The sequence below is a fragment of the Cetorhinus maximus genome, chromosome 10 (assembly GCF_964194155.1).
Source record: "Cetorhinus maximus chromosome 10, sCetMax3.hap1.1, whole genome shotgun sequence".
NCBI classification, from domain to species: domain Eukaryota; kingdom Metazoa; phylum Chordata; class Chondrichthyes; order Lamniformes; family Cetorhinidae; genus Cetorhinus; species Cetorhinus maximus.
This window is the reverse complement of record NC_135888.1, coordinates 105,393,680-105,408,301: the sequence shown is the minus strand read 5'-3', so window position 1 is coordinate 105,408,301 and position 14,622 is coordinate 105,393,680.

Here is a 14,622-nt window from a genome sequence, read left to right as displayed (position 1 = left end):
ATCATACAATTTAGAAATGGTCTGTATGGTGAAGTATGGTGCGCACAAAATTGAAATCAAGATTTTTAACAGAAGATGACATTTTTCAGATTAATGACAATGGATATCCTGGAATTGTAAAGCATGGAAGGAAGCCATTTGGCCCATCATGTCTGTGCTGGCTCTTTGAAAGACATATTCAATTAGTTCCATCCCCTGCTCTTTTCCCATTGCTCTGCAAATTTTTCCTTGTATATATCCAATTTGCTTTTGAAAGTTATTATTGAATCTGTTTCCATTACCCTTTTAGGCAGCACATTCCAGATCATAACAACTCACGACATAAAACATGCTGCTCATCTTCTCTCAGGTTCTTTTGCCAATTACCTTAAATCTGTGTCCTCTGGCTGCTGACCCTTCTGCCAATGGGAACAGATTTTCCATATTTATTTCATCAAAACCCTCCATAATTTTGAATATCTCCATTAAATCTCCTTATCTTGGAATATATATGGTTGTCCACGTAGACCCACTCCTGTAAACACTGCTGTCTCTTTCCAATAATTAGTCATCTTTATTTTCATGTGAACCTGGAGTAGTATTTGTATTCTTTATACTCTGTATGCCTAAAAAAGGCTTATTTTATCCTTGCTTCTCATCATTAATTGACATTAAGTTCCAGTTAAAATGGATTTTATTTTACACTCTATTTTCATAGATATCATTTTCAGTCTGCTGCAGGTGTTTATTTGGATTTGCTGGTGTGAGCTATTCACTTAAATGATTGCCTGTTTCTTAAGGTAGTTGACTCCAACTGCCGAATAGCTATTAGCATAGTAGTGAGACCTGGGAAGGCAACAAAGAAGCTACTTTGCTTTCGGATCTGGACCTCTGTCTTTAATCTTTTTTTATTCATTCATGGGGTGTGGGCATCACTGGCTAGGCCAGAATTTATTGCCCTAATTTCCCTCATTTAGAGGGCATTTTTAAGAGCCAACCACATTGCTGTGTGTCTAGAGTCACACGTAGGCCAGACTACATAAGGATGATGGCAGATTTCCTACCCTCAAGGAAGGAAACTCTTTTGAGTTACCAACAGTCACAGATTGCAACTCTTTTCAAGTACAATCACAGTTCTTGGTTTTCCGGGAGTGGGACACGAATCCACAACCCTCTGATTCAAAGGCGAGGGTGCTATGAACTGAGCCACATCTGACACCTCCCCTCAAGGGAGGAAACTCTTTTGAGTTACCAACAGTCACAGATTGCAACTCTTTTCAAGTACAATCACAGTTCTTGGTTTCCAGGAGTGGGACATGAATCCACAACCCTCTGATTCAAAGGCGAGGGTGCTATGAACTGAGCCACAGCTGACACCTCCCCTCAAGGAAGGAAAGTGAACCAGGTGTGTTTTGACAATAATCGATGGTACTTTCATGGCACTATTGCTGAGACTAGCTCTCAAATCCAGATTTATAATTAATTAATTGAATTAATTAGTTCAATTTAGAATCTATCCACTGCTGTGGTAGGATTTGAACCCGAGTCACTAGGGTATTAACCTGGATTTCTGGTCCAGTAACATTACCACTATGCCACCATCTCCCCTGAAATTGAGAGATTATTTGCTTATATAATGTGCAGTTGCGTTTATATCATCCATGTTACACTATCACCCAAAGTAAAAATTACCCCCATCGTATCAAATGACTGTTATCAGTGTGACATGTGAAAATTAACCCCAATAATGCCCTTCAGGTAAGGAAATCTGCTGCCCTTACCTGGTCTGGCCTAAATGTGACTCCAGAACCACAGGCATGTGGTTGACTTTTAAATGCCCTCTGAACAAGGGCAATTAGGGATGGGCAGTAAATGCTGGCCTAGCCAGCAATGCACACATCCCATGAACGAAGTTTAAAAAAAGTAGGTACAACTTCTGTTTGCCGACTACCACAAAGCAAAAGTACAAATCAGCAGTTGCTCAATTTGATGGAATGGAAACAGAAATTGTTGGAAAAACTTAACAGGTCTGGCAGCATTTGTGGAGCCAGAAACCGAGTTAATATTTCAAGCCCAAAATGACTTCTTCAGAACTCATTTTGATGGGTCATCTTACATAACGTGAAAAAATAATCTTCTGCTGCACCTTCTCCAAGGCAGAAATAATATTTGTCATAACCTTTCTGCTGCTTGAGTTCCTTTCTGTATCAAATGTCATAATTTTTTAAAAAGCCTTTCCTTTAAAACAAGTAGAGTTCAAAAGAGTTTATCACTACCAAAGTGCTGGTTGTCTTCCTGAATTGCCAGATATGGCTAGTGAATTGGTCATAGCTTGAGACAACTTTTCATCTTGCATTGTAATTGCTATTTGTCTGCCTCCAAATTTACAGCACAGCATAGTAAGCATAGTCTGCCTTGGGAAGCTAATTCCTTTGAGGCATACTACAAAAGGCAATTTAACACAACTCGTGTCCAAGTCCTTTCCATGAATAGAATGGCTAATGAATTCTGAACTGTCATATTTGGAAAAGTTTGCAGGTCATTTTATTTGGGTGCTGTACACTGGACTGTAGGAGGCACATTATTGTTATGTAGCAGCTGATGCTGCAGTACTGTTGCACAGAGCTATAGTATGGAGCACTTTTTCCTGAAAATTATGCTGCCTGCGGTTATAAGGGAGACACTAATCAGTTATTTCAGGTTAATGCTTCCATTAAACTAATGGACAAAATAATTTGTACAAATTCATCTAATATTATCACGCAGCATAATTTACAAGCTGTGGTAACTGAAACTCATTCAGGCATGTGGATGTTCAAGAAGTCTCAGTGAAGCGTGCTTCTGAAATAAATCACAGAGAGAAAGTCACTAAGTCAAGGCAAATGGATGTCAGTACTCATATTTCTGACTTCCGAATATCATAACTACTGCATGGCTCTAGAGATCGTATTCTCAAATGATGAAATATGATAACAGAGACGCTGGCCTTGGTGTTTTTTTTCTTTTACTGTATGTCAAAATATCTCAAAACATGACCTTCAGATCTTTCTTTGATAGTTTCTTTATTTGGTGTATTTTTGTATACTGTGAGTGAATGTATTCCAATGAATCTTACCCCATTCAATGAAATGTTGCTCAGTTGAAACTTGTTATTACAAACCTGTGGACACAAACAATGCAGTTTTTCTTCGAGGTTTATCATATTGAGGCTAGAGCTTTTTCATTGATTCTAATTAAAGAAACTTTTACTGCAATGGGAGACTTGTGTTATATATATCACGTAAAGATTATGCTAAATACCTGTTATATGGGCCAGCTACAGATCATATTATGCTGCTATTTGTGATTTGTTGCCACCCTGTCATGGATTGACTGCATTTATTCCTCTCTAACTAAATAAATATGTGGTCGTTAATCATTAATTTTCCATAGGTAAAGAAATAAGCAACAGCAGTGTTTATGAGTGATACAGTGCATATGATAACTACAATGTGTATGTGATAAATACAGTCAGCAAAAAATGAATTCCAAATATTTAGAAAGCCACGTCCCTATCAAACTATAGATATTATAAAATATAAGATCCATACTGGAGTGATTCTGAAGCAGTAATCTCAGCTCAGGACACAAGTGATGTTTATAAGCCACCTGAACTATGATTTTGTCTCTTACGGTATCATTATGGTATCAAACCCATTAATTACATTCCTAATTTGTAATTACCAATTTACACAAAGGACCGTCTCAGAGTGCATTACAATGGGGGAAGTGGGGAGCAGCCAGAAAAAGGAGCAATGTGGGAAAAGACTGAAGGAACAGTTGAAAGTATGTGTTTTTAAGGGGCTTTTGAAGACATAAGTTAGTAAGGTGAAGTGATTTTATGAGAGAACCCTGAAGGCCAAGGTCATAGTGAATGAAATATTGGCCTCGAGTGGTTGAGCAATGAGGAGTGGAATGTATGGGCTGGGAGAAATGATTAAATATAATACTAAGAGTGAAATGAAGGCAGGGAAAGATTTGAAAGTAGGGACATATACTTTAAAAGATTCGCTGGAAGGGGTGGAACTTGACAAGGGCGACATTGATGCGTGTTTGGACTATGTATGGAGAGAATTTAAACATGCAAGGATCTGATCATATAAAAGGGTATCCAAACATTGGCTAACATAAAACAGAAACCAAAGTCTTCGGGAGACATATTATCAGCAAAAGGGTTGGCATAGGAGCAGTGGGGCCAAATAGGGATCAAAATGGAGATCCACTGGTTAAGATAGAAGGCATGAGTTGAGATAGTAAATTGAAAGGTTTTAGTTATGTGGAGCGAATGGGGACCTTGGGGCCAGGGTATTACCTGATGTTGGGACCAAATGTGGGTACCAGGCTCACACGATGGGCAGTGAGGAATGGCGACAATTTTACTGCCAGCGAGAGACCAGCAGTGGGACTGCCATCCAATGAAGAATGGAGGACTGCATCTCAACACTGTTGGACCATTCAGAGGGCTGGCAGCTCTGCAGGCTTGGCAGTGCAATTGCTAGAGTTGCCCACAGCTGAAGCTGCAAGGAGAAGGAGAGGGTGCATCCTCCCAAAGGTATAGTGAGAGGTTTGAGAATATGCCAGGGCCATTCAATAATAACTTTCAAAAGGGAAGATAGTTGGCTCCATGACAGAGTTAACAGGGCTGGGGTAAACGGGAGAGAAGCTAGGGACAGAGCAAGTAGGGGTGAGGATGGTGTAGCATCTAAATGGTTGGCATCAATTTTGGAAATAATATCAATTTTCAGGTAATCACATTAATATTGGATGCAAAATAGAGAGGTGAGAGGAGGCAGTTTGTGTTGTGTTGTTCTTCCTCTTCAGACCTGCCAATTTTTCCATAATTCTGCTACTTGGACCTTTTGAATAGGTGACAGCCTTCTGAAGATCCATTATTTCTTTAGGGAAGAATTTGTTGATGCATATCTGTGCTTCTTAAAAAAAAAAGTTAAGATTTTGCTATAAATAAAGTGCAGGGAAATCATCCCATATGTGTTTGACACATAAGATTATTGGGGAGTGCAATACTTCTTGTTCCTAATGCTAACACAAAAATGGTTTAGCATGTAACCTTGTTTGCAGAAAAATTATTTTTTTATCACTCTAGGAGAAAACAAAGCGTGGAACTCAAGAGGTACTTAGCTTAGGTTTGCTAAGGAGAGCAACTAGTGTTAATAATAGAAGATATAATGGAAAATATAAACTAACAAAGATGTAAATTCACTAACAGAGGAAAGAAAGTAAAGCTGACGGTGCATTATACTCTTTTGGAGCCTACCCAAAAGTCTAACACCTTCTTAAGGTCTGTATAAAATGGATAGACAGCAACAGCAGCTTACATTTATAGAACGGTTTTTAGTGTAGCCTAACATCCCAAGGCACTTCACAGGAGCATTATCAAATAAAATTTGACATCGAATCCATAAGGAGATATTCCAGCAGATTTCCAAAGGCTTGGTCAAACAGAAATGTTCCTTATTTTTATTACCCATACAACTCACAAAATCATCTGAATGTGCTGCAACCAGTCTGTTACTTCCTGGATTATAATAAGCACTCAGTGCTTACACGGCAAATACATTACAAAGGAACTTTGCACAAAGAACTTTCCTCCTAAGTTTTCCCACATTTCTCCCTTATCCTCCTCTGTAGAAGATGTCAAATAATGTTGGAAACAATTTGAAGAACATGAACAATGGCTATTCTGCATTTTCTCCTATCCAGTTTTCTCTCTTTCAATCTCCTCCTTTTATGAAAAACTCATTCCTCAATGAGTACAATTCCAGAGTACTCACTTAAGTGACCATTATTCAGTGATGATAGGGAAATACAGCCAAGCCTGGTCACGCTTGACCTCGGTGCAACCATGGTCAAATAGAATCATTTATACAAACCAGGAAAGTCACAAATTTGATCGCTAATATACACTGTGTTATTGAGCCCAAACAGGGGACCAGTGAGGGCATTAATATTATGCCCACTGCCTGGGGTTTAGAAAGAGAAAATCTGACCTGAGCTCCTGCTCCTTATTCCTACCCAGTGAAGTCTGGTGGAAGTGCAGTTGGATAGTTGATAGGCGAGGATAGGATTTAGAACCTCATAAAATGAGTCAACATATTTAGCAGTTAAGAAAGGGAGGGGACAGGAGGAAACTAACAGAGATGGTTAATTAAGGAATAGAGCCTCCAAACCTCACAGGGGTATGAGGTCCCTTTAAGAAGTTTCACGATTGACCTACTTCACTGACAGAAACTTTGGGCATAAGCAGAAACTGTTTAAAAAGAATAAACTGAAATGAACAAATATAGATCTAACCAAAGTGTTGTTTTAGTAATGTTGAGGCAGATAGGTTAATAAAAAGAAAATTCTAATTTTCCAGCCTGTCTGTTTTAATGACTAAAGTCCCATGAAGAAGGCCCACTTGACAAAGAAAGAGCACCAGGTAAAGTCTGCTCAGTTAGAAAGTTTGCATTCCTGGGCACTCCTTTTGCTTTCTTTGACAGTGGCATTTTGCCATATTTTGCTTTGTTAGATGTTAAATTAAAAAAAAGACTTCTTTTGTTTTAATCCTAGGGGCTGAATTTGAAGATTCTATAGAAATATAATATAAAAGAATACTATAAAAATCTTAATGCTTTCACTGCCTGTAGCCACACCTTGTGAAGGTAATCTTTTTCATGTTGTAAAGGTACTTCATTTTAAAAGCTAAATTCTAAAGACATTACTGGGTTGCTAAGCAACAACAGTGTCTGCACTGTCTTGGGAGGGAATTTCTATGGCAGACAGCATAATCCCAAAATCTAATTCATTTTAGTAGGCTACTTCCATGTAAATTATCTTTGTAGAAAGCTTTGATAGATAAAGATTTTTAAATAATATTTTTGTTAAAATTTAAATAAATATTTAATAAAAATGTGCAAGGATTCGAGAACTTATTTTTGTTTTCAAGGGCCAAATTCATTTTAATGTTTCCCAGTCCTATTGAAACAAAAATAAAATGGAGTTACAGACACCCCTGTATGAGGGAAACTGTCTCATTTGTAGCAATGGTCTGTAAGGACTGATTTCAACATATTGAAATAAACTGACCTGGGATCGTGCATCCTCCAAAGGAATGCTTTCCATTGACCCTGTCTTTATTAACTGGTGAGTGAATCTGTAATGGCAGTCTTAAAAATGTGTGGATAGAATAATGAAATAGATATGAGCTACTTTGTTATATTTAACTGATAAGACATGTTCTCAACCTGATAGCCGACTGGAAACCTCATGCCGCATGCTAATTCACCACGGCACCATTACTGGACCCCCCACACAGCAAGACCAGATGGTTGTATGGTGACCAGTAGCATCCCATTAACTTTTTCATGCCTTACCCTAGGGCTAATTTATTTTAGAAAGACCCTGGCTTTTGTATTCCTCAGAGATGTGTTTAAGCCTGATAGAAACAATCTCAGCATTTCTTTTGGCTCAGAAAGCAGAACTCGCTTTTGTTAAACACACAATTTGACTCAAAAACTTACTGACAGCCTCAGGGCAGACTCACTCAATGACAAATCTTTGTAAAGGTTTTATTTGCACTAATTATTGACTCATCTTAGGTGGAATTATGTACACGTATAAGTAAATAGAGTTAGTTCAATGCATTCTACATACTGGAATGGGAGGCAGAACAATACAAAATGTCTATGCAGACAACAAGTTTATTTACTGTGTACTTTTCCAGGTCAGTTAACTTTCTACTTTATAGATATTATTCAGGTTGGCTGTATTCATTTTCAAATGTTTGGACAGAATAAAATAAATTCAATTAAAAATAAACAGCAAGTTCTCTTTCCTGTGATGTTGAATGCCTCATCCATCTAATCTTTCAAAGCCTGTACACTCACTTTTAAAGCCTTATACACTAATCTTGTTTAACTGGACTTTTGGAGTGAAAAATGACCAACTTATCCATCCCTTCAACATCAATGAAATGATTTATATGTCTCAACACCAGTTTTACGCAGGGCGTTGTTTAAAACAGTCAGCTAACAGCAGCTTGAAAACATCTTACACGAGTGTAATTTACTATATTTGTATGTTTCTGTGTTTGTCTGTGTGTATAAAAATTATGATTTCAGCAAGTTTTACAAAGCATTGACCCTGGTAAGAAATGACTGTTTTACTAGAATGAAACATACACAGCAATTTTCAGGCTTCTGACCTGCAAAGAGACATTAAATTGCTACAGGCATTTTGTTTTGCTGCCGGGAAAGAATTATTTCAAAAATTTAATTACTCTGCTTGTGGCGTACAACCTTGTTTTGAGGGAAAATTAAATATAGTGGTGAAGAGTACTAGGCTACTGTGTTCAGTTCTAGATAGCACATTTCAGGATGCATATATTGGCCTTGGATGGAATGCAGTACAGATTCAGCAGAAAGAATTTGGGACTAAAATGGTTAAATTATGAGGAAAGACTGTCATAGGCTTATATTCACTTGAGTGTAAAAAGATTAAGGGGTTATTTAACTGAGGTGTGCAAGTTGATCAAAAGGAATTGATAGGGTAGATAGAGAAGAACTATTTCCTCTGGTGCAGGAGTCCAGGACAAAGAGGGATAATAATGGCCTGTTGAGCGGGATATCAGGGAGCACTTCACACAAAGGGCAATGGAAAACTGAAAATCGCTCCTCAAAAAGCTGATGAGATTAGGTGAATTGAACATTTAAAAACTGAAATTGATAGATTTGTGTTAAGTAAGGGTATTAAAGGTTATGGAACTATACGGTGAGAGTGAGTTGAGATACAGAGCAGCCATGATTTAATTGAATGGAGGAAGAGACTTGAGGGGCTGAATAACCTATTCCAGTTATTATATTCCTGCCTAAGAAAAAAGAATTGATTGTCTGGGCCTGTGAGACCAGACGGAGAGAGGAGGTGAGAATTCACTGGGGATAAAATGAGTGGCAGAGAGAGTGAGAGACACACTGCAGGGTCAGCGGGAGAGGCGAGAGCACAGTGGGTATAAAACGAGCGGCAGAGAGACAGTGAGCGACATTGCGAGGCCAGCAGGAGAGGCGAGAGCACAACAGGGATAAAAGGAGCATCGGAGAGAATGAGTCACGGCGAGACCAATGGGAGGTCTCCAAAGAAAATCAAAGTGTGACATCACAGAGGAACATGTAAGTGATTGGTTAGTGGGTATTTTCTTGCTTATCTTTCAAAACTCAGGTTATCTACCAGCAATTGTGAGGTTCTATTAGTAGTAGGTTTATTTACAGTAAAAAAGCATATTAGTAGTAGTAGGATTTAATAATTCTAAATTAATGAACAAACTTAAATTAATTAACAGGTGGCAGGCAGATGAGGTGTTGCAGCTGCAGATTGTGGGAACTGATGGACGGCAGTGTGATCCACAGAAACCACATCTGGTTCTGCAGCTCAAGGAGCTTCAGCTTAGAGTCACCAAGCTGGAGGCCGAGCTACAGACACTGTGATGCATCAGAGAGGAGGGAATTTACCTGGACACTTTGTTCCAGAAAACAGTCACACCCCTTAGGATGTGGTCATCTGATTTGGTCAGTGGTCATGACAGGAAAGTATGACTGAAAGTAAGGCAGTTATGGGGATCAAGAAGTTAGAAGTGAAAGAGGCTCAGCCTTTGTAATTGTCCAACAGTTTCAAGGTTCTGGCAGCCTGTATAGATGAGAGGGGGGCTGCAAGATAGGTGAGCGAACTTACCATGGCAAAATGGTACAGGAAGCCATTCAAGTGGGGCGAATAAATAGGAATGTTGTGGTAGTAGGCGACAGTATAGTCAGGGGATAGGCACAGGTCTCTGCAGCAGAGAGCTAGAGTCCAGAAGGTTGTGTTGACTGCCTAGTGCCAGGGTTTGGGACATCTGCTCTGGGCTGGAGAGGAACTTGCAGTGGGAGGAGAAGGATCCAATTGTTTTGGTCCACATGGGTACCAACAACATAGATGGGACTAGGAAAGGGTTTCTGTGTGGGGAGTATGAGCAGCTAGGAGCTAAATTATAAAGCAGAACATCAAAGGTAAGAATCTCTGATTATTACCTGAAGCACAAGCAAATGGGTTAGGGTAAATATGATTAGAGAGGTGAATGAATAACTCAAATCTTGGTGTCAGAGAAATGGTTTCAATTCATGGAGCACTGGCACCAGTACTGAGGAAAGTGGGAGCAGCACAGTTGGGACTGACTTCACCTGAACCATGCTGGGTGTAGCGTTCTGGCAAGTCATATAACTAAGGTAGAGAAGAGGACTTTAAACTAAATAGTGGGGACAAGGGATCAAGTAGGTGGTGATGTAGTAAATCAGAGGAACAACAAGGTAATAGAGCAGGGCAGCAATTTGGGTAATGATAACAAGACTGCGGCAGGAAGGAACTTAAGAGTGCACTAGCAGATAAGGCCAGAGTTTGCAGAAATGGTAAAAAGCCAGAGTCAAAGGCTCCATATCTGAATGCAAGCATTTTTGGAACAAAATGGGTGAATTGTTAGGAAAGATAGAAATAAAAATGTATGACCAGATAGTCATGGTTGCAAGTGACCAATGCTAAGACCTGAATATTGAAGGATATTTGACATTTTGAAAAGACTGGAAGCTAGAAAAAGGTGGTGGGGTAGCTCTGTTAATTAATGATATCATTAGAACGTTAGTGAGGGTTGACCTTAGCTCAAAAGAACAAGATGGAGGAGCAGTTTGGGTAGTGATAGAAATAGGAAAGATAAAAGGTTACTTGTGAGAGTAGTTTACAAATTCCCTTATAGTAGTTACACTGTAGGACAGAGTATACATGAAGAAATAAATGGGGCATGTAAGAAAGGTATTGAATAATCATGGGTGACTTTAATTTACATGTAGATTGGACAAATTGGATTAGCAAAGATAGCCTGGAAAATGAGTTCTTAGAATATATTTGGGTCAATTTCTTAAAGTAGTACATTCTAGAGCCAAGCAGAGAGCAGGGTATTCTAGATCTCGTAATGTGCAATGAGACAAGATAAATCAATAACCCCATGGTAAAGGGACCTCTAGGTGGCAGCGATCATAACATGACAGAATTTCACATTCAGTTTGAAGGGGAGAAATGTGGGCCCAAGTCGAGTGTTTTAAGCCTAAATAAAGGCGCCCGCTGAACTGTCAAAGGCCTATTAAGGCCATTAAGAAAGTAATTAAAGTTGTTAAGAATGCTGCCCGTCCAACCTTAAGGTTGGCAGGCAGATGAAGAGCCCAGGCGGCCTTCGCATTTTTCATGAAACCTCATCCACGGGCGGGATGAGGTATCATGAAAGGTTTATTAATTAAATTAAAAATTTTGAAAAAATGAATGGACACGTCCCAGCTCATGTGACAGTTTCACATGAGGGGACACGTCCTTAAATTTTTTTTTTCTTTAATTCAATTTTTCAGAACTTAAGAAGTGCCTCAGGGAGATTTGTGTGCTCTTTCGCGCACACGTGCGAAAGAGTGCAGGCTCCGACTTAGGGAATCCACCCCCCACCCGCACAGGGAGCGCACAGCCTTAATTGGCCCGCCCACGTAAACTGATGGCGCGTCTCCAATTGGGGGCGCCGATCGGGTTCGGGTTTGCACTCGCTCCCGCCCATCCCCGCACAACCCCCCCCGACAGGGGGAAAACTCAGCCCTTAAAGGAATGAAGGCAGTGCTTGCTAAAGTAAACTGGGAAACTAGGTTAAAAGGTAGGAAAGTAAAAATGCTGCCTTTTAAGCAGATATTTAATAACTCTCAGCATTCAGTCCATCCAATATACATCAGCCACATGCGGACAATGAGCGTGAGTGGCCTATAATGTTGGAGCCTGCCTAGTCAATTGCTAATGATCTCTTCCCACTATTCCTGCTACCATCAAGAAAAAGCAGAGGAAGACCTTCAGTAAGCGCCTCAGCCCCACGTGAGATGAGGATGCTGAAGCCCCATCTGATGAAGACCTGTCACTGCGTTCACCTGCACCCTCCACCAGCGCAGATACAAGCATCCAGTGGGACCTAGTTCTAGAGTAGGCTCGGGTTCAAAACCTGGTGATCACCTCACCAACATGCATCCACAGCAGGCGGAGGCAGTGGCAGCTAAGGTCTCTCACACATGGAGAACTGCTGGAGACCTGCTGAGTCTGAGTCCGATGACAAGACTCTGGAATTGGCTCTGAGAGAAAAATTGGAGATGCAGGGACAGGCAGGGGAACATCAGGCAGAGTTGTCAGAAGCCGTCAGCAGACTGTAATGAAGGATGAAGGAGTCTGTCCACCTTCTGTCTGATGTCGTAGCTCTGGCATGCAAGTGCATTGAAGCCTCCATAGGGAGGGTGGCGGCTAACTTGGAGACCCAGGTCCAGCAGTTTCTGTCAGATTTGCACTTGGACCTGTACACCATCTCTCTAGCCTTGGATACGTGGCTAGGCAAGAGGGGGACCTCCCTCCAGATGCCCCTCCCCTCAAGGAGTCAGGGAGGGCCCCTCAGGTACCCTAAGGGAGGAGGAGCACCAGCCAGACACCCCAGGGACATCCAACCAGGACCCTCCAAGGGTTTCCTGCTGCTCCACATCCCCTCTGCCTGTGACACCATCAACTCCAGCAGGTCAGGCTGAGGAAGGTGCACCTGCCCCAGGTCAGGAGACCCTTAGCAGGCTATCTAGGCCTCAGGCCATCAGAGTACACACACCAAAGCCATCTCAGATAACAAGGCATAGCAGTCAGCAGGCTGCTTTCACCTTTGTTGTGGATGTCAGGGCTGCACCTAGACATAGTGGTAAGGTTAGAAACATTAAGAAGGTTTGATTGCACAATGGTGGCATGGGTGATCATCCACTGTGTATAATCTTTACTATTGTAAATATAGTTTGTATTTATCCCTCTCCAAGTCTCAGGTATTCAATAGCTAATCAATATCATGCAAGGTCCCATATTCATTCAAAGATCAAAAAGGAACCCCCTCCCACCCCCATAACCAAATATCTCTGGATCTTCAGTTCCATTCAGTCTCATTCAATCTCATCACAGTGAATCACCTTCAGTTCCACACCTGCAACATGAACAAAGGCACATTGTATGTGAAAATGATGGCTGGACAATACACGTGGCCCTTGGATCTCAGGCAGGTATTATTTAGCTTCAGGGGAACTGATTATTCTGATGCTGTTGCACCGAAGTCTGTAGCTTGTGGATATAACAAGTACTTATTGCAACCAAAGTTAGAATCCTTTCTCACAAATTTACTTTGCAATGACGTTTATTTTATGACTGAGTTTTTGGGAAAAGTACTATTAATTGTCGAGCATTATAGCCTTTCATGCTTCTCTGTAGCATGTTTTCGTCTTCACATTTAAGGCTAACCTTATTCCTTTCTTAGTTCCCACTCTCCCCACACATGATGTTGAAAGATTGAAGTTGGTTCCACTCAGTGACATTTGAAATGCCTGCTAGAAGGAAATGAGTGTGTGATGTCAGAGTTGTGTGCACACCCTGAACAAGTCGTTTACTTACCTGTGAGGATCTTACTTTGCTCCTGAATGGCTGCCTAGTGACGCTTTATGACATCTTTCTGTAAAGGCACAGTACGCAACTCGAAATGGAATTCATTGCATGACTGTGCACTCATTGACTTAGGGTATATCGAAAGGATTGGCCTTGTGAGATGGACTGTAATGCTATTTCATTGAGAACTGTCGGCGTGACATCAGTCATCTCAATTTCTCTGCTCCTCTTGCCCACTCTAACCTGTCTCTTTCTGAACTTGCTGCACTCCGTTCTCTCAGGTCCAACCCTGATTTTGTCATCAAACCCGCTGACAAGGGTGGTGGTGCTGTTCTTGTCTGGCGCACTGACCTCTACCTCACAGAGGCTGAGCGTCAACTCACAAACACTTCCTCCTACCTCCCCCTGGACCATGACTCCGCCACTGAACATCAAGCCATTGTTTCCAGGACAGTCACTGACCTCATCTCCTCTGGGGATCTTCCCTCCACAGCTTCCAACCTCATAGTCTTCTAACCTCAGATGGCCCACTTCTACCTCCTACCCAAAATCCACAAACAGGACTGACCCGGCAGACCAATCATGTCAGCCTGTTCCTGCCCCACGGAACTCATTTCTTGCTATCTTGACTCCATTCTCTCTCCCCTTGTCCAGTCTCTTCCCACCTTTGTCCTTTTGTCTATGACATCTTTGGCAGTCTCTTCTTGGCCTCCACCTATCACTGGCCCCCTATCGAGCTCTACCTGTCCCAACCCCCTCTACCAGCTTATATTTCATCTCACTTCCATATTTCTTAGTTCTGATGAAGGATCATACGGACTCGAAACGTCAACTGTATCCCTCTCCGCAGATGCTGTCAGACCTGTTGTGTTTTTTCCAGGTATTTTTGTTTTTGTTCTAGATTTCCAGCATCCGCAGTAATTTGCTTTTATCAATGCTATGAAAGTGATGCTTTGCCACATCTCCTGAGTGCTCAGCAGATCTCTGAAGGGAAGGAGTTGCCATTGACTGCTGTGTCAATACTGACTGAGACACGTCTCTCCCAAATACCCAGGCAATGCAGGGCGTAGGCTTGGCAGGCTTCTGATGAATGCAGGGTCACAAATG